Genomic DNA, 19,076 nt, shown 5'->3' on the forward strand with positions numbered 1-19,076 from the left:
ATCAGCTTAAAGTCAACGTTACGATGAAAACAAAGATTGAAAATGTTTTTCTTCGTTAAAAAAACTTTTTATTCCTACATATCTGCACCTTAAAGATAAAAATGACTCAATATTATGCCCACGGATATACGGCCCCTAATCTGTAAAGAAAATTCAATCACAGTGCACTGCTCTCCAACAGTACAAATAGTTAATGATGCAAGACTCCATAACAAAAGAGTCGAAAGCTGTATACAGATTTTCGCAAAATAAATTTTCAAAATAGCCGTAATCCGTGTTCAAGTTAAGTGAAATAATATTTAATTTACAAATATGTCCGCTTAGCCATAAGTGCTTGGTTGGACATCATTCGCACAAAATATAGCAAGTCAACATGTAAAGAACTGAAAGGCTTTGTTCTCATTGTGCCGAAAAAGTATCAAGAGAGGACACACAGACGTCTCTGCCTCAAAGGTTTCTTTTAAATTAGTGTACTACAACGGTCCACCTCGTGTCCCTTGTTCACAAGTAAATTTGCGCTTGCAGTCAAAATTTAGTAATTTTGTGAGAGGCTGCTTGGTAACCTATATTTAATGCCATTGACTTTCTATAAGCTCGAATTCTCTGATTAGCACTTTTTGGTGCATGTATGCAACTTGATGTAATTTAATTAAAATAATCAACTGTGACTATTTTGAGTTCGCTTTAGGTTATGACATGCGGCTAATTTTTATCTAGTAACGCAAGACTTGCTCTGCAAGAAGTGAAAAATTGAGTTGAGTGCTCTTCATCTTTAAGATTTGCCCCCTTTATTTAGAAATGCCTGGGTACTAAAGCTCTTGTTAATTCTCTTCCTTTGCCAAATCCAGCTATTAATTTCCGTATCATTCTACCAGCCTTATTCAGCAGCAGAGGCAGATATAAAAATACCTTTTTCTTCGTTGTTGAAATCTTAAGCCCACCGTTTGTTTGTGTTTTTAAACGAGAGCTATCAGCGACCACCATCCAGTAGCCGAAAAACCTCTCAAACTTTTTCGAGTTTTGCTACAACTAGAGAGCATTATCTCTTCATCGAGTTTGCTCACACAAAAAATAGCTCAAACAATGATTCAGACCCAAGTTTTCGTTTGCAGCAAAACGAATAAGGTCGGATTTAGCTATCAAAATGCCATCTATGTACAGCAGACGCAGCATTGTTTAGCATCCTTCTCAGTCAAATCAATTTTATTGTTGGAATTAGCAGTGAGCAAACGGACAAGGATTTAGATCAACTTTGACAAAGACAAACGTAAATACACAGTAATTCATTTAATTTGATTGTAATTCAGGTTAAAGGCAATGTGACGATGAATACAAAGATTGAAAATGTTTTTCTTCTTTGAAAAAACTTTTCATTCCCACATGATTTCACCTCAAAGAGAAAGTGACTCAATATTTTGCACTCGGATATTCTGCGCCTAATTTGCAAAAAAACTTAATCTCAGTGCACTGATCTCCAACACTACAAATAATTAATGATGTAAGACTCGATAACAAAAGAGTCAGAAATTGTATACAGATTTTTGCAAATTGAGATTTCAGACGAGCCGTAATGAGTGTTCACTTCACGTGAAATAGTAAGTCATTCACAATTATGTCCACTTAGCCATGGGTGCTTCGTTTGCCATCATTTGGACAAACTATAGCAAGTCAACATGTAAAAAATTGAAGGGATCAGTTCTCATTGTGCCGAAAAAGGATCAAGAGAGGACACACAGACGTCTCTGCCTCGAAGGTTTCTGTTAAACTAGTGTACTACAACGGTCCGTCTCGTCTCGAGTCCCTTGTTCACAGGCAAATTTGCGCTTGAAGTCAAAATATATTAAATTTGTGAGAGGCTGCTTGGTAACGTATTTTTAATACATTTAATTTTTTAGAAGCTCGACAACACTGATTAGAAAGCTTTGTTGCATGTATTCAATACATCGTAACTTACTTGAATTATTCTGTTGGGTCTATTTTGAGTTTATTTTCAGGATATGACATGCGACTAATTTTTTTCTAGTAACGCAAGACTTGCTCTGCAAGAAATGAAAAATTGAGTTGATTGCTCCACATCTTTCAGATTTGGCCCCCTTTTATTTAAAAATGCCTGATTACTAAAGCTCTAGTTAATTTTTTTCCTTTGCCAAATCAAGCTGATAATGTTTTTATCATTCTACAAGCCTTATTCTGCAGCAGAGGTAGATTTAATTTTCCCTCTTCATCATAATTGAAATTTTATGCCGACCACTTTTTTGTGCTTTTTCAACCTAAAACTATCAGCGAACAAGATCCATTAGCTGCAAGTCCTCTTACACCTTCAAGTTTTGCTAACACGACAACATAATATCAATTAACTGAACTTCTTCCAGCAAAATGAAATAGCTCAGTTAATTCCGATCTCAAGTCTTTCGTCTGCAGCGACAAGAAATAGGTCGGATTTAGTTAACAAAATACCATCTGTGTACTGCAAACACAGCACTGTTTAGCAACCTTTCCAACCAAATCAGTACTGGTGGAAATAGCAGTCAGAAAACGAACAAAGAACTAGATCAATTTAGACAAAGACAATTGTAAATGCTTAGCAATTCTTTTACATTAATTGTGAATTAGCTTCAAGTTAACGTGACGATGAACGCGACGATCAATAATTTTTCATTCATAATACTTTGCGACTTAAAAAAAATTAACTCAATGTTTTATACTTCACAACAACATTCGGCCCCCTAATTTGCGACAACGATTTGGGTCTCAGTGCACTGCTCTGGAACACTACAAGTAGTTACTGATGCAAGACGCCATAATAAATAAATTAAGAAACTTTAAACAAATTTTCGCAATCTGACTTTTCAGACTAGCCGTAATGCGTGTTTACTTCAAGTGAAATAACACGTTGTACACGAAATCTGTCCGCTTAGACATAGGTGCTTCGTTGGCAGTCAATCTGGCAAACTCTATCAAGAGAAAATGTAGGAAGTTGAAAAGATCCGTTCTCATTGTGCCGGAAAAGGTTCAGGAGAGGACACACAGACGTCTCTCCCCCATAGGTTTCTGTTAGTTTAATGTTCCACAAAAGTCCATAATGGTTCCCCTGTTCAAAAGAAATTTTGATCTTGAATTCAAAATTCAATAGCTTTGTGAGAGACTGCTTGTTAAGTTATAATTATCACCATTATTTTCTGTAAGCTCGAAGTCTCTGTCTTGCAAGACTTGGTGCTTGTATGCAATTTATCGTAATTTGCATGTAATATTCAACTGCAAATTTTTAGATTTCATTTTTTAGTTTATGAGACGCTGCTAATTTCTTACCAGCAAGGCAGGACTCGCTTTTTAAGGAAAAACAAGGGAGTTGAGTGCTCTACATCTTTCAGAACTGCCCCTTTGTGTTGAAAAGCCTGGGTACTAAAGCTCTCGTTAGAGTTCGTTTCCTTTGCTCTAGTTTCCAAGTTCTGTATCTAACTGCTAATTCTAAAGTCGTTATTCAGCAACAGAGGTGGAATTAAAATTCACTCCTCTTCTTCGTTGTTCACCTTTAAAGACAAACGCGTTTTCGTGTTTTTTGAAACGAAAACTATCAGCGATCTTCTTCCAGAAACTGCAATTCCTCCTGCGAGTTTTCAAGCTCTGCTCTAGCTACATTGCATTATATTTAGAACAAATTTGTTTGAACGAAGAGGCCTAATTTATATTTGAGACATCAAGCCATTTCTTTGCCGCAACACAGTAATTAGGTCGGATTTAGTCAGCAGAATGAAATATGTGCACTGCAAACACAGCACAGTTTAGCGAACTTCCCAATCAAATCAATCATATGGTTTGAAAAAGCAGTAAAAAAACGAAGATGGAATCAGATAGATATAGATAAAGAAAGTTGTAAACACTCAATAAATTAATTACTTCGGTTGTGAATCAGCTTTAGGTAAACGTGACAATGAATGCACAGATCAAAAACGTTTCTTTTAAACAGTTTTTAAATCACAATACTTTGATAATTAAACACAAAATGACTCAATGCTCTGTACAACGATACTGTGCCCTCTATTTTGCAAAAATGACTGAATTTAAATTTACTTCTCTCCAACACTTAAAACAGTTAATGATAGAAAATGCCATAACTAAAAAGTCGAAAGCTTCATTCATAACTAAAAAGTCGAAAGCTTCATTTAGACTGGCCGCAACGAGTGTTCACTTTAAGTGAAATATTATATCGTACACGAAATCAGTCTCTTTTGCCATAGGTGTTTCGTAGCAGTCATTCTGGCAAACTTCAGCAGGAGAACATGCAGGAAGTCAAATGGATCTGTTCTGATTGTGCCGAAAATGTTCATGTCAGGACACACAGTTTACGACCGAGGGCTAATTTTTTTCCAATAACGCATTTTGCTCTATTTTTCAAGTTTTGTATCTAACTGTTCATTCTACTGGCCTTAATCTGCAGCAGAGATAGAGTTAATGTTCTCTCCTTTTCTTTGTCGACATTTAATGTGCAACGCCTTTTTGTGTTGTTTGAAATAAAAACTATCAGCAATCAACATCCAGAAGCTGCAACTCCTCCTGAAAAGTTTCAAGTTTCGCTAAGGCTACAAAACGTAACATTTAAATCGAATTTGTTTAAATAAAGAGCTTAATTTGTAATTTAGACCTCAGGTCTTTCGTTTGTCGCAATACAAGAACTAGGTCAAACTTAGTTAGCAAAATGTCGGCTGTGTACTGCAAACACGGCACTGTTTAGCAACCTTCTCAATCAAATCAAATGTGTAATTGGAAAGCAGCCGTCCAAAAACCAGGATAGCATTAGATAGGGTAAGGCAAATGTAAATACTTTTTAACCAATTTCCGGATTTTGTATCAATTTAAAGTTCACGTGAAAAGGGGCACAAAGGCTGAAAACCTTCACAAACACAAACCATGTTTCTTTGCAACTAAATTGAAGTATGAATCATTGTTATGCACAATGTTTTCTGCCTCGAATTTGCGAAAAAGATTGAATCTCAGTGCACTGCTCTTTAACCCAATTACAATTAGTAAAGGTTGTCAGACAACAAAACTAAATAAATGAGAAATTCTGGAGCAGTTTTAGAAAACTCTTCAGAGACTAGCTGTAACGAGTGTTCACTTTAAGGGTAATAACATATGGTACACGAAATCTGACTTCATTGCCGTGGGTGCTTCGTTGACCGCAAGTCTGGCAACTTTATGCATAATAATATGCAGCAAGTCGAATGGATTTGATGTTATCGAGCAAAAAGAGCTACAAAAAAACCAAACTGTGGTCTCGAGATCGGAGTTTTAAAAATTTTATTTGCAAGTGGTGTTCGTTCCACAAGGGTACATAATCAGTCTTTTGATCTTCATTTCTAATAAAAACCTTTTCTGCAATGTGGTACTCTTTGCCACTCCAAATGCGTATTTATACAACTTCAAATTATCTTGAAGCTGAGCTGTACGGCTATATCATGACAGTTATCAAGTCATCGAAATGAGTAGAAAAAATGACATAAAAGTCAATGCCAAAAATTGTGCTAACCTGAGCTGAAGCTGTAGTTTTTAAGATAGCCTCAAGGCAAAAACACTTAAGGCAAAAACGTTTTTAAGGTAGACTCAACCAAAGAACAAACTCAAACTTGGTTCTTCAAATACTGATAAAACAGCGTGGAATTTGAATTGCCATAACTGGCTCATCGAGGCTTGGCTAATTTTCTATTTTCACAACACAACATTTCAACAATGGCATTCCGGAAAAAAACTCAACACCATTCGTACAAAAAAATAGTCAACGTTTCCTCTGAACAATTTATCTGGGAAAACTCTGTTCGTATTAAATAAAGAACGAAGACAAAAGAAAGCAGACGACAACATCTCTGCTCGTATATTTTCTCTTTTGAGCTTTTTGCGGCTCACTCTACTAACCAAAGCAGACAATATAAAAAAGAAAATACACACAAAGGTTTATTGGCGAAGTAAAGTTACTCCTGCTCCTGGAGCATTTTTTTTCTAGCCCAATTTTAAACTGCAGGACCTTTTGCAAACTGAAAGTCAAACGATTAGTGCTTGCGCTAATTTTGAACTGGCAAAGTCAATAACCTCTAGATTGCATCCAGAAGCTTTAATTTTTTAAATTACTACAAAGGAAACAAATTCTCATTAAAAAATTTTTGAAGACACAGTTTGCAGTAGAAAAGGGAACATCAAGAGTACATTGAGAATGCAAAATTGCGTCAGTTCCCTTAAAAATTGGCTTTCTTAGATCTCAATATAAATGATGACATGAAAACAAGCTGTGATTGATAAAAAGTCACTTTGATAAAAAGTCAAATACTGATTTTCCGTTGCTGTATGCCGTTTAAAGACAGAAAAAAATGTGCTTCAAAGGAACATAGATAGGGTTTCAATGCAGCCATGCAGCCAATTATAGGAAATTTTTTTGTTTGGCTCTTATAGAAGATCAAGACATCAAGAGAAACCAGTATTCAACTCACTGCTTATCCATTATTGTTAAGAAGACGTTGAAAAACATATCACAATAGAAAAGTTTCAGTAAAAAAAATCACGACAAAGAACAACAGCTCAGCAAAACAAAAGTCTCCCCAAAAAATGAATCTGAACAAGTCGTTCTCAATACAGAGGAAACATCATTCAAAATCAAGCGAACAGACTGGCAAAAATTGTGTAAAATTCAAAAAAAATTCAGATAAAAAGAGCTTGCTTGCCCAATATGAATTCGTTTTTTGAGATTTTAAATTGCATGTGGTTTATAAGATTACATGCATTTATTGAAATATCTTCTATATCGGCCTGTCGACAAGTTATCACTAGAAAATCATCGCTTCAAAAGATTGTAGGACATCTTATTGAACATTTTGGTACAGCGCAGTTTTTTGAATTAAAAATAATCAACGCATGTCTTGGGGTTGAAAAACTTATGACAAATGAAATTGTCTACATTAGCGAACTAAAACCGCAACTAAATGCGGGCGATGATTACCGAGCGCGGGAACTGACAATAGAACATCAGTTTGTGCGCAAGTTTGACTTTCGAAACTTGAAAAACATATTGGTGCATGTAATTTGAAAGACTTTTACGACCCCAGAAGCTAACAACAGGGAAGATTGAGAACCAAAACTTCTTTTCAGAGAAAGAAAACAAAACACTCGGGTATCTTCGAAAACTCCTGAAGGAAGATTTTTAATTTGTTAGTTGTCTTAAATTCAAATCAAATACTGTAAATGTAAGATAAACTTTGAAAAAATCATAAATTCGTTGTTATTTTTCCAGTCATTTCGGATAATTAGATGAATTTAGTCAAAGACAATTGTAAACAATTTTTGTTTTTTAACCATTTTGTTTGATTTTACTGATCAAATTTTAGTTGACCTGATGATGCACGCAAAGATCAAAAAAGTTTGTCTTGGCTAATCCAATTCAAGTCTGTTTGATATTTTCCTGGTTCATACTAGATAGAACTTTGAGCTTCTAAATGTAGTACCTCCAGCCTTATGTTGAGACCTACTGGACTTATTTATTGGCCGATAAACCTTGTTTTCTCTCGGAGTGGCCAAGATAATTCCGCATTACAGAGAGCACTAATTACTGGGTACTAAAGCTCTTGTTAAATTTTTTTGTTTGCCAAATCTAGATTTCAATTTCCGTATAATTCCACCAGCCTTATTCTGCAGCAGATGCAGATTTAAAATTCCTTTTTCTTCGTTGTTGAAAACTTAAGCCCACCGTTTTTTTGTGTTTTTCAAACGAGAGCTATTAGCAACCACCATCCAGCAGCTGAAAACCCTCTGCAACGTTTTCGAGTTTTGCTACGACTAGAGTTTATTATCTTTTCATCGAATTTGCTCAAACAAATAACAGCTCAAATTACAATTCAGACCTCAATTCTTCCCTTTGCAGCAAAAAGAATAAGGTCGAATTTAGCTATCAAAATGCCATCTATGTACTTCATACGCAGCATTGTTTAGCAACCGTCTAAATTGAATCAGTTTTATTGTTGGAATTAGCAGTCAGAAAACGAACAAAGAATTAGATCAATTTTGACAAAGACAAGCGTAAAAACACAGTAATTCATTTATTTTGAAGATAAATCAGCTTAAAGTCAACGTTACGATGAAAACAAAGATTGAAAATGTTTTTCTTCGTTAAAAAAACTTTTTATTCCTACATATCTGCACCTTAAAGATAAAAATGACTCAATATTATGCCCACGGATATACGGCCCCTAATCTGTAAAGAAAAATCAATCACAGTGCACTGCTCTCCAACAGTACAAATAGTTAATGATGCAAGACTCCATAACAAAAGAGTCGAAAGCTGTATACAGATTTTCGCAAAATAAATTTTCAAAATAGCCGTAATCCGTGTTCAAGTTAAGTGAAATAATATTTAATTTACAAATATGTCCGCTTAGCCATAAGTGCTTGGTTGGACATCATTCGCACAAAATATAGCAAGTCAACATGTAAAGAACTGAAAGGCTTTGTTCTCATTGTGCCGAAAAAGTATCAAGAGAGGACACACAGACGTCTCTGCCTCAAAGGTTTCTTTTAAATTAGTGTACTACAACGGTCCACCTCGTGTCCCTTGTTCACAAGTAAATTTGCGCTTGCAGTCAAAATTTAGTAATTTTGTGAGAGGCTGCTTGGTAACCTATATTTAATGCCATTGACTTTCTATAAGCTCGAATTCTCTGATTAGCACTTTTTGGTGCATGTATGCAACTTGATGTAATTTAATTAAAATAATCAACTGTGACTATTTTGAGTTCGCTTTAGGTTATGACATGCGGCTAATTTTTATCTAGTAACGCAAGACTTGCTCTGCAAGAAGTGAAAAATTGAGTTGAGTGCTCTTCATCTTTAAGATTTGCCCCCTTTATTTAGAAATGCCTGGGTACTAAAGCTCTTGTTAATTCTCTTCCTTTGCCAAATCCAGCTATTAATTTCCGTATCATTCTACCAGCCTTATTCAGCAGCAGAGGCAGATATAAAAATACCTTTTTCTTCGTTGTTGAAATCTTAAGCCCACCGTTTGTTTGTGTTTTTAAACGAGAGCTATCAGCGACCACCATCCAGTAGCCGAAAAACCTCTCAAACTTTTTCGAGTTTTGCTACAACTAGAGAGCATTATCTCTTCATCGAGTTTGCTCACACAAAAAATAGCTCAAACAATGATTCAGACCCAAGTTTTCGTTTGCAGCAAAACGAATAAGGTCGGATTTAGCTATCAAAATGCCATCTATGTACAGCAGACGCAGCATTGTTTAACATCCTTCTCAGTCAAATCAATTTTATTGTTGGAATTAGCAGTGAGCAAACGGACAAGGATTTAGATCAACTTTGACAAAGACAAACGTAAATACACAGTAATTCATTTAATTTGATTGTAATTCAGGTTAAAGGCAATGTGACGATGAATACAAAGATTGAAAATGTTTTTCTTCTTTGAAAAAACTTTTCATTCCCACATGATTTCACCTCAAAGAGAAAGTGACTCAATATTTTGCACTCGGATATTCTGCGCCTAATTTGCAAAAAAACTTAATCTCAGTGCACTGATCTCCAACACTACAAATAATTAATGATGTAAGACTCGATAACAAAAGAGTCAGAAATTGTATACAGATTTTTGCAAATTGAGATTTCAGACGAGCCGTAATGAGTGTTCACTTCACGTGAAATAGTAAGTCATTCACAATTATGTCCACTTAGCCATGGGTGCTTCGTTTGCCATCATTTGGACAAACTATAGCAAGTCAACATGTAAAAAATTGAAGGGATCAGTTCTCATTGTGCCGAAAAAGGATCAAGAGAGGACACACAGACGTCTCTGCCTCGAAGGTTTCTGTTAAACTAGTGTACTACAACGGTCCGTCTCGTCTCGAGTCCCTTGTTCACAGGCAAATTTGCGCTTGAAGTCAAAATATATTAAATTTGTGAGAGGCTGCTTGGTAACGTATTTTTAATACATTTAATTTTTTAGAAGCTCGACAACACTGATTAGAAAGCTTTGTTGCATGTATTCAATACATCGTAACTTACTTGAATTATTCTGTTGGGTCTATTTTGAGTTTATTTTCAGGATATGACATGCGACTAATTTTTTTCTAGTAACGCAAGACTTGCTCTGCAAGAAATGAAAAATTGAGTTGATTGCTCCACATCTTTCAGATTTGGCCCCCTTTTATTTAAAAATGCCTGATTACTAAAGCTCTAGTTAATTTTTTTCCTTTGCCAAATCAAGCTGATAATGTTTTTATCATTCTACAAGCCTTATTCTGCAGCAGAGGTAGATTTAATTTTCCCTCTTCATCATAATTGAAATTTTATGCCGACCACTTTTTTGTGCTTTTTCAACCTAAAACTATCAGCGAACAAGATCCATTAGCTGCAAGTCCTCTTACACCTTCAAGTTTTGCTAACACGACAACATAATATCAATTAACTGAACTTCTTCCAGCAAAATGAAATAGCTCAGTTAATTCCGATCTCAAGTCTTTCGTCTGCAGCGACAAGAAATAGGTCGGATTTAGTTAACAAAATACCATCTGTGTACTGCAAACACAGCACTGTTTAGCAACCTTTCCAACCAAATCAGTACTGGTGGAAATAGCAGTCAGAAAACGAACAAAGAACTAGATCAATTTAGACAAAGACAATTGTAAATGCTTAGCAATTCTTTTACATTAATTGTGAATTAGCTTCAAGTTAACGTGACGATGAACGCGACGATCAATAATTTTTCATTCATAATACTTTGCGACTTAAAAAAAATTAACTCAATGTTTTATACTTCACAACAACATTCGGCCCCCTAATTTGCGACAACGATTTGGGTCTCAGTGCACTGCTCTGGAACACTACAAGTAGTTACTGATGCAAGACGCCATAATAAATAAATTAAGAAACTTTAAACAAATTTTCGCAATCTGACTTTTCAGACTAGCCGTAATGCGTGTTTACTTCAAGTGAAATAACACGTTGTACACGAAATCTGTCCGCTTAGACATAGGTGCTTCGTTGGCAGTCAATCTGGCAAACTCTATCAAGAGAAAATGTAGGAAGTTGAAAAGATCCGTTCTCATTGTGCCGGAAAAGGTTCAGGAGAGGACACACAGACGTCTCTCCCCCATAGGTTTCTGTTAGTTTAATGTTCCACAAAAGTCCATAATGGTTCCCCTGTTCAAAAGAAATTTTGATCTTGAATTCAAAATTCAATAGCTTTGTGAGAGACTGCTTGTTAAGTTATAATTATCACCATTATTTTCTGTAAGCTCGAAGTCTCTGTCTTGCAAGACTTGGTGCTTGTATGCAATTTATCGTAATTTGCATGTAATATTCAACTGCAAATTTTTAGATTTCATTTTTTAGTTTATGAGACGCTGCTAATTTCTTACCAGCAAGGCAGGACTCGCTTTTTAAGGAAAAACAAGGGAGTTGAGTGCTCTACATCTTTCAGAACTGCCCCTTTGTGTTGAAAAGCCTGGGTACTAAAGCTCTCGTTAGAGTTCGTTTCCTTTGCTCTAGTTTCCAAGTTCTGTATCTAACTGCTAATTCTAAAGTCGTTATTCAGCAACAGAGGTGGAATTAAAATTCACTCCTCTTCTTCGTTGTTCACCTTTAAAGACAAACGCGTTTTCGTGTTTTTTGAAACGAAAACTATCAGCGATCTTCTTCCAGAAACTGCAATTCCTCCTGCGAGTTTTCAAGCTCTGCTCTAGCTACATTGCATTATATTTAGAACAAATTTGTTTGAACGAAGAGGCCTAATTTATATTTGAGACATCAAGCCATTTCTTTGCCGCAACACAGTAATTAGGTCGGATTTAGTCAGCAGAATGAAATATGTGCACTGCAAACACAGCACAGTTTAGCGAACTTCCCAATCAAATCAATCATATGGTTTGAAAAAGCAGTAAAAAAACGAAGATGGAATCAGATAGATATAGATAAAGAAAGTTGTAAACACTCAATAAATTAATTACTTCGGTTGTGAATCAGCTTTAGGTAAACGTGACAATGAATGCACAGATCAAAAACGTTTCTTTTAAACAGTTTTTAAATCACAATACTTTGATAATTAAACACAAAATGACTCAATGCTCTGTACAACGATACTGTGCCCTCTATTTTGCAAAAATGACTGAATTTAAATTTACTTCTCTCCAACACTTAAAACAGTTAATGATAGAAAATGCCATAACTAAAAAGTCGAAAGCTTCATTCATAACTAAAAAGTCGAAAGCTTCATTTAGACTGGCCGCAACGAGTGTTCACTTTAAGTGAAATATTATATCGTACACGAAATCAGTCTCTTTTGCCATAGGTGTTTCGTAGCAGTCATTCTGGCAAACTTCAGCAGGAGAACATGCAGGAAGTCAAATGGATCTGTTCTGATTGTGCCGAAAATGTTCATGTCAGGACACACAGTTTACGACCGAGGGCTAATTTTTTTCCAATAACGCATTTTGCTCTATTTTTCAAGTTTTGTATCTAACTGTTCATTCTACTGGCCTTAATCTGCAGCAGAGATAGAGTTAATGTTCTCTCCTTTTCTTTGTCGACATTTAATGTGCAACGCCTTTTTGTGTTGTTTGAAATAAAAACTATCAGCAATCAACATCCAGAAGCTGCAACTCCTCCTGAAAAGTTTCAAGTTTCGCTAAGGCTACAAAACGTAACATTTAAATCGAATTTGTTTAAATAAAGAGCTTAATTTGTAATTTAGACCTCAGGTCTTTCGTTTGTCGCAATACAAGAACTAGGTCAAACTTAGTTAGCAAAATGTCGGCTGTGTACTGCAAACACGGCACTGTTTAGCAACCTTCTCAATCAAATCAAATGTGTAATTGGAAAGCAGCCGTCCAAAAACCAGGATAGCATTAGATAGGGTAAGGCAAATGTAAATACTTTTTAACCAATTTCCGGATTTTGTATCAATTTAAAGTTCACGTGAAAAGGGGCACAAAGGCTGAAAACCTTCACAAACACAAACCATGTTTCTTTGCAACTAAATTGAAGTATGAATCATTGTTATGCACAATGTTTTCTGCCTCGAATTTGCGAAAAAGATTGAATCTCAGTGCACTGCTCTTTAACCCAATTACAATTAGTTAAGGTTGTCAGACAACAAAACTAAATAAATGAGAAATTCTGGAGCAGTTTTAGAAAACTCTTCAGAGACTAGCTGTAACGAGTGTTCACTTTAAGGGTAATAACATATGGTACACGAAATCTGACTTCATTGCCGTGGGTGCTTCGTTGACCGCAAGTCTGGCAACTTTATGCATAATAATATGCAGCAAGTCGAATGGATTTGATGTTATCGAGCAAAAAGAGCTACAAAAAAACCAAACTGTGGTCTCGAGATCGGAGTTTTAAAAATTTTATTTGCAAGTGGTGTTCGTTCCACAAGGGTACATAATCAGTCTTTTGATCTTCATTTCTAATAAAAACCTTTTCTGCAATGTGGTACTCTTTGCCACTCCAAATGCGTATTTATACAACTTCAAATTATCTTGAAGCTGAGCTGTACGGCTATATCATGACAGTTATCAAGTCATCGAAATGAGTAGAAAAAATGACATAAAAGTCAATGCCAAAAATTGTGCTAACCTGAGCTGAAGCTGTAGTTTTTAAGATAGCCTCAAGGCAAAAACACTTAAGGCAAAAACGTTTTTAAGGTAGACTCAACCAAAGAACAAACTCAAACTTGGTTCTTCAAATACTGATAAAACAGCGTGGAATTTGAATTGCCATAACTGGCTCATCGAGGCTTGGCTAATTTTCTATTTTCACAACACAACATTTCAACAATGGCATTCCGGAAAAAAACTCAACACCATTCGTACAAAAAAATAGTCAACGTTTCCTCTGAACAATTTATCTGGGAAAACTCTGTTCGTATTAAATAAAGAACGAAGACAAAAGAAAGCAGACGACAACATCTCTGCTCGTATATTTTCTCTTTTGAGCTTTTTGCGGCTCACTCTACTAACCAAAGCAGACAATATAAAAAAGAAAATACACACAAAGGTTTATTGGCGAAGTAAAGTTACTCCTGCTCCTGGAGCATTTTTTTTCTAGCCCAATTTTAAACTGCAGGACCTTTTGCAAACTGAAAGTCAAACGATTAGTGCTTGCGCTAATTTTGAACTGGCAAAGTCAATAACCTCTAGATTGCATCCAGAAGCTTTAATTTTTTAAATTACTACAAAGGAAACAAATTCTCATTAAAAAATTTTTGAAGACACAGTTTGCAGTAGAAAAGGGAACATCAAGAGTACATTGAGAATGCAAAATTGCGTCAGTTCCCTTAAAAATTGGCTTTCTTAGATCTCAATATAAATGATGACATGAAAACAAGCTGTGATTGATAAAAAGTCACTTTGATAAAAAGTCAAATACTGATTTTCCGTTGCTGTATGCCGTTTAAAGACAGAAAAAAATGTGCTTCAAAGGAACATAGATAGGGTTTCAATGCAGCCATGCAGCCAATTATAGGAAATTTTTTTGTTTGGCTCTTATAGAAGATCAAGACATCAAGAGAAACCAGTATTCAACTCACTGCTTATCCATTATTGTTAAGAAGACGTTGAAAAACATATCACAATAGAAAAGTTTCAGTAAAAAAAATCACGACAAAGAACAACAGCTCAGCAAAACAAAAGTCTCCCCAAAAAATGAATCTGAACAAGTCGTTCTCAATACAGAGGAAACATCATTCAAAATCAAGCGAACAGACTGGCAAAAATTGTGTAAAATTCAAAAAAAATTCAGATAAAAAGAGCTTGCTTGCCCAATATGAATTCGTTTTTTGAGATTTTAAATTGCATGTGGTTTATAAGATTACATGCATTTATTGAAATATCTTCTATATCGGCCTGTCGACAAGTTATCACTAGAAAATCATCGCTTCAAAAGATTGTAGGACATCTTATTGAACATTTTGGTACAGCGCAGTTTTTTGAATTAAAAATAATCAACGCATGTCTTGGGGTTGAAAAACTTATGACAAATGAAATTGTCTACATTAGCGAACTAAAACCGCAACTAAATGCGGGCGATGATTACCGAGCGCGGGAACTGACAATAGAACATCAGTTTGTGCGCAAGTTTGACTTTCGAAACTTGAAAAACATATTGGTGCATGTAATTTGAAAGACTTTTACGACCCCAGAAGCTAACAACAGGGAAGATTGAGAACCAAAACTTCTTTTCAGAGAAAGAAAACAAAACACTCGGGTATCTTCGAAAACTCCTGAAGGAAGATTTTTAATTTGTTAGTTGTCTTAAATTCAAATCAAATACTGTAAATGTAAGATAAACTTTGAAAAAATCATAAATTCGTTGTTATTTTTCCAGTCATTTCGGATAATTAGATGAATTTAGTCAAAGACAATTGTAAACAATTTTTGTTTTTTAACCATTTTGTTTGATTTTACTGATCAAATTTTAGTTGACCTGATGATGCACGCAAAGATCAAAAAAGTTTGTCTTGGCTAATCCAATTCAAGTCTGTTTGATATTTTCCTGGTTCATACTAGATAGAACTTTGAGCTTCTAAATGTAGTACCTCCAGCCTTATGTTGAGACCTACTGGACTTATTTATTGGCCGATAAACCTTGTTTTCTCTCGGAGTGGCCAAGATAATTCCGCATTACAGAGAGCACACTTTTTGCAAACAGTGATCAGTGAACTTCATGATTATTCATAACGATTTTTCCGTAGTTAGAGACAAAAAACCTAAAAAGACTGCAATCGCAAAAGTTGATTTCAAAGAATATTTGACATCCTGAAGGCCCAAGAAATTGTTCAAAATTTTTGATCAGACCTTACTATGTATTTTAATGTGTGGCTTAAAGAAAAGAGTAATATCATTTCGAGCATAGAGACCTTTACTTTTAAACTTTGTTTATCTATCTATTTGCAAATAAATCATAGCCCAGTAGAATCACAATCTACACTAATATCAGTTGATTTGAGCCTACTAAAGTATAAACGGGGTGGGGGGGGGGTTACAACAGTGCGTTCTTCTTTGTTACTAGTGTTGTTGCCAACTTCCCAACAACAACACTGCTCGCGAGAGAGTGTACGTACCACAGAATGCTCTAACATGCCTCCCAAGTTTGTCAATTTTTTTCTGAGAATAAAAAACTTTTTCGACTCTCGGTTTTGCTATGTTCCCGGGCCGAGGTTTCACCCTTAGTCCACCCCTAATTAGCGGGGATTAGGGTGTAATGCGTATTCCACTCCTCTGTATTTAAACTCTTTTCTCCACTCTTTTTACACTCTTTGCAAAGAGTGTAATATAGGGTGGACTGATAAAAAATAACACTCCTACACAATTACCATTATAACCGAAAAGAAAACGTATAATGATAGTATCAGTTGGCGCAAGGGTTAACGCTCAAGGTGAATGTAACATGTTCGAGAGAGGGAAGATTGGGGGTCAATCCTCAGTACCTCCTTCCACTTTTATTTTTTGAAATTACACTCTTGTAATTACACTCTTCCACCGCTAATTAAGCGGAGAAATAGGAGTGTATTTATTTTTTTACACTCTTTACACTCTTTTCCCGTTATTTTTGGGGAACATCCTCGGTCCGGGTTTACATTGAAGAAATGTTGCTGGAATAACCTTGATTTCAATTTTCTTTAATATGGAAACTGAAATAACTCACATTAATCATTTTGATAAATTTTCAGCAGATTTCAAAATTAAAAGTTACTTTTATTTTGTAACATTCAGCAGCGGCTCAGAAAGTTCAGCCTAAACGAGCGCAATCAGGCGCACAGAAGTCTTATCTTAAACAATTACAGACAGTAGTTTGCAAAAGACTTGCAGCGATCAGTTTACCCACTAAAAGTAGCAAATAAGTATCTGACTGTGTTTTAACCTGAATAGATTTCGTTGCGATATAAGTATGCACAACTAATAAAATTATTACTAATTAGTTACGCTGAAGATCAATTAGAAAATCTTTATCAGAAACATTGCCAAATATCACGAAATCACCAAAAAAGTAGTGATGTTGACTATGACTTGTTTCGGCTTTTTGGCAGGGACTCTTTATGATGTCAATTTCAACTTTCATGTCCTATAAACAAAAAACATCTCAATTAAATTAAACAAAATAAATTTTTTTTTCCAATATTTACCTGACAAACCAATAAAAACTAGGAATTTTTTTTTGCTTTTTTTGGGTTTTGAAAAACTGACATTTTTTGTATTTTGATTAACTCAGCAGAAAAATTATGTAAATTTCAGTCAATGCTGAGTCAACTGAAGAAAGATTGCTTTGGATTGCACCCCGAACAATTTGGGAAGACGGTTTCATTGTTGACAAAAATAACATGCTTTTCCGTTTTGTTCTCAACTGACTTTGTTCCTGTTGTTCGTGTTACAAATTCACTATAACTGGTCAAAGAGAACCTTAATTTGACTAGTGTTTTTGATATAGTCTGTAGTAATAAATATTACTATAAAGAAAAAAATTAGAATGTAAGTAAATAAATTTACATGCTTTTTTTTTCCTGAAAAAAAACATATCAAGCACTCATTTATATTTGCCTTTTAATCTGATTGCTTTGAGACAATTTGCAAAGCGCAAACATCAAACATTATACGAGTCCAATTTACTGGGTTGAATGAGAAAAAATTTCTCTTCTTTTTTCTTAAACTGTTGCTTCAATTTTGAATGTGATTTGAAGAACCAATTCTATTAAGTACTTTCATTTTAACTACTAGAGGCAAGATTTTTTTACTTTAAATAATTTTTTTATTGAATTGAGTTGTTTCTCAAGGTCAAAAATTACTTGTCAACTTTTATATTTCAATTTCAATTTTTTGTACATCAAAGTTATTGACTAACCGACCCCCAAAGGAGAGTTTAATTTCCAATGCTATATGAAGCACCAGAAGAAGCAGAATATCGAATTGGAAAAAAAACAATTGATGGGTTTCCGTCCCTCTTTTTAAACAATGTTTCCTGTCTTTCACTTCTGATATATCCCATACTCAGTGAGATGATAATTCAATCAAATTTTTTTCCAATTGAAATAAAGTATTAGTTCGTGATTAGTATAGGTGCTCACAAAATTTTGCAAAAATATTTTTTTTATTTAAGAAAAATTTGATATTTCTTTAAGAAAACTATGATGGAGTTCCAACACTTTTACCGTTGAATCCAACCCTCTACGATATGGAAGTCCTAAATGTTACAGGTTATTTAATATGAGAGGTCAGCGAAATCACCAGCGAAACAAAATTAAAAACTATTCTGGCTTCTCTTTTGTCGAAATAACCGGATTCTGTATTTTTCTTGTACATCAATAATATCACAATAGCTCATAGATACGATCTCTGACCGTCGAAATCTAACAACAAAGAAAGTGATTACAAATATAAAAAAACCAGTGGAAAGTAACGAAAAAATGTAAGATTGCGGAGAAAATTTAAACTTCTTAATAAAAAAATTATCGGCTTTTAACGTTTTGATTCTAATTTCTACACTCTTTCTGTTTTGGTGAGCCAAAACTTTTTTCAACTAAAAAAATTCAAATTTCGAGATGGGAAATGGGAAAAACAGAAAAATGGGCTAAAAATATAAAGAAATGTGTTTTTTTTTCAGTTTTTTTGTCGTTCTCTTATATAAATTTTTTCAAAAGGAAAAGGAAAAAAATAAAAAAACACGTCTACAATCAGAGTTTTAAACGTCGTTCGAGGCAATTAGTAGGCGTAACAAAGAAAGCAATTATCAGTATACTCTAATCAGATTTGTGATCAATTCGTTCTCCCCTCCTCTCCACAACTTAGTGGGCCAATATCATTTACGCAACCTAAGCACATGCTGCGCAATTTTTCACATAATATCTTGCCAGATAGCATCTAGGGGTCAAAACAGGTGCCATAAAAATGACAAACGTGGTAAAAAACGCATCGGAGGCAAAAAAAATTAATGCAGAAACGTCTGTTTGTTTGTTGTCGAGCAAAATTTTTAGGTAACAATAGTTCTACGTGAATGATGAGATGCGTAATCGAAAAAATATGACTGAAGAAAAAGACCTT

At 34.8% G+C, this 19,076-nt stretch overlaps 1 protein-coding gene across 1 annotated transcript in view; it reads right to left on the reverse strand.

The window, feature by feature from the left end:
• LOC142334953 (unconventional myosin-Id-like) overlaps positions 1–19,076 on the reverse strand; it is a 97,792-nt gene that overhangs the window by 20,589 nt on the left and 58,127 nt on the right. The gene's annotated exons all lie outside the window — the stretch shown is intronic.

This window comes from Convolutriloba macropyga, chromosome 2 (genome assembly GCF_964194025.1).
Source record: "Convolutriloba macropyga chromosome 2, txConMacr16.3, whole genome shotgun sequence".
NCBI lineage: Eukaryota > Metazoa > Xenacoelomorpha > Acoela > Convolutidae > Convolutriloba > Convolutriloba macropyga.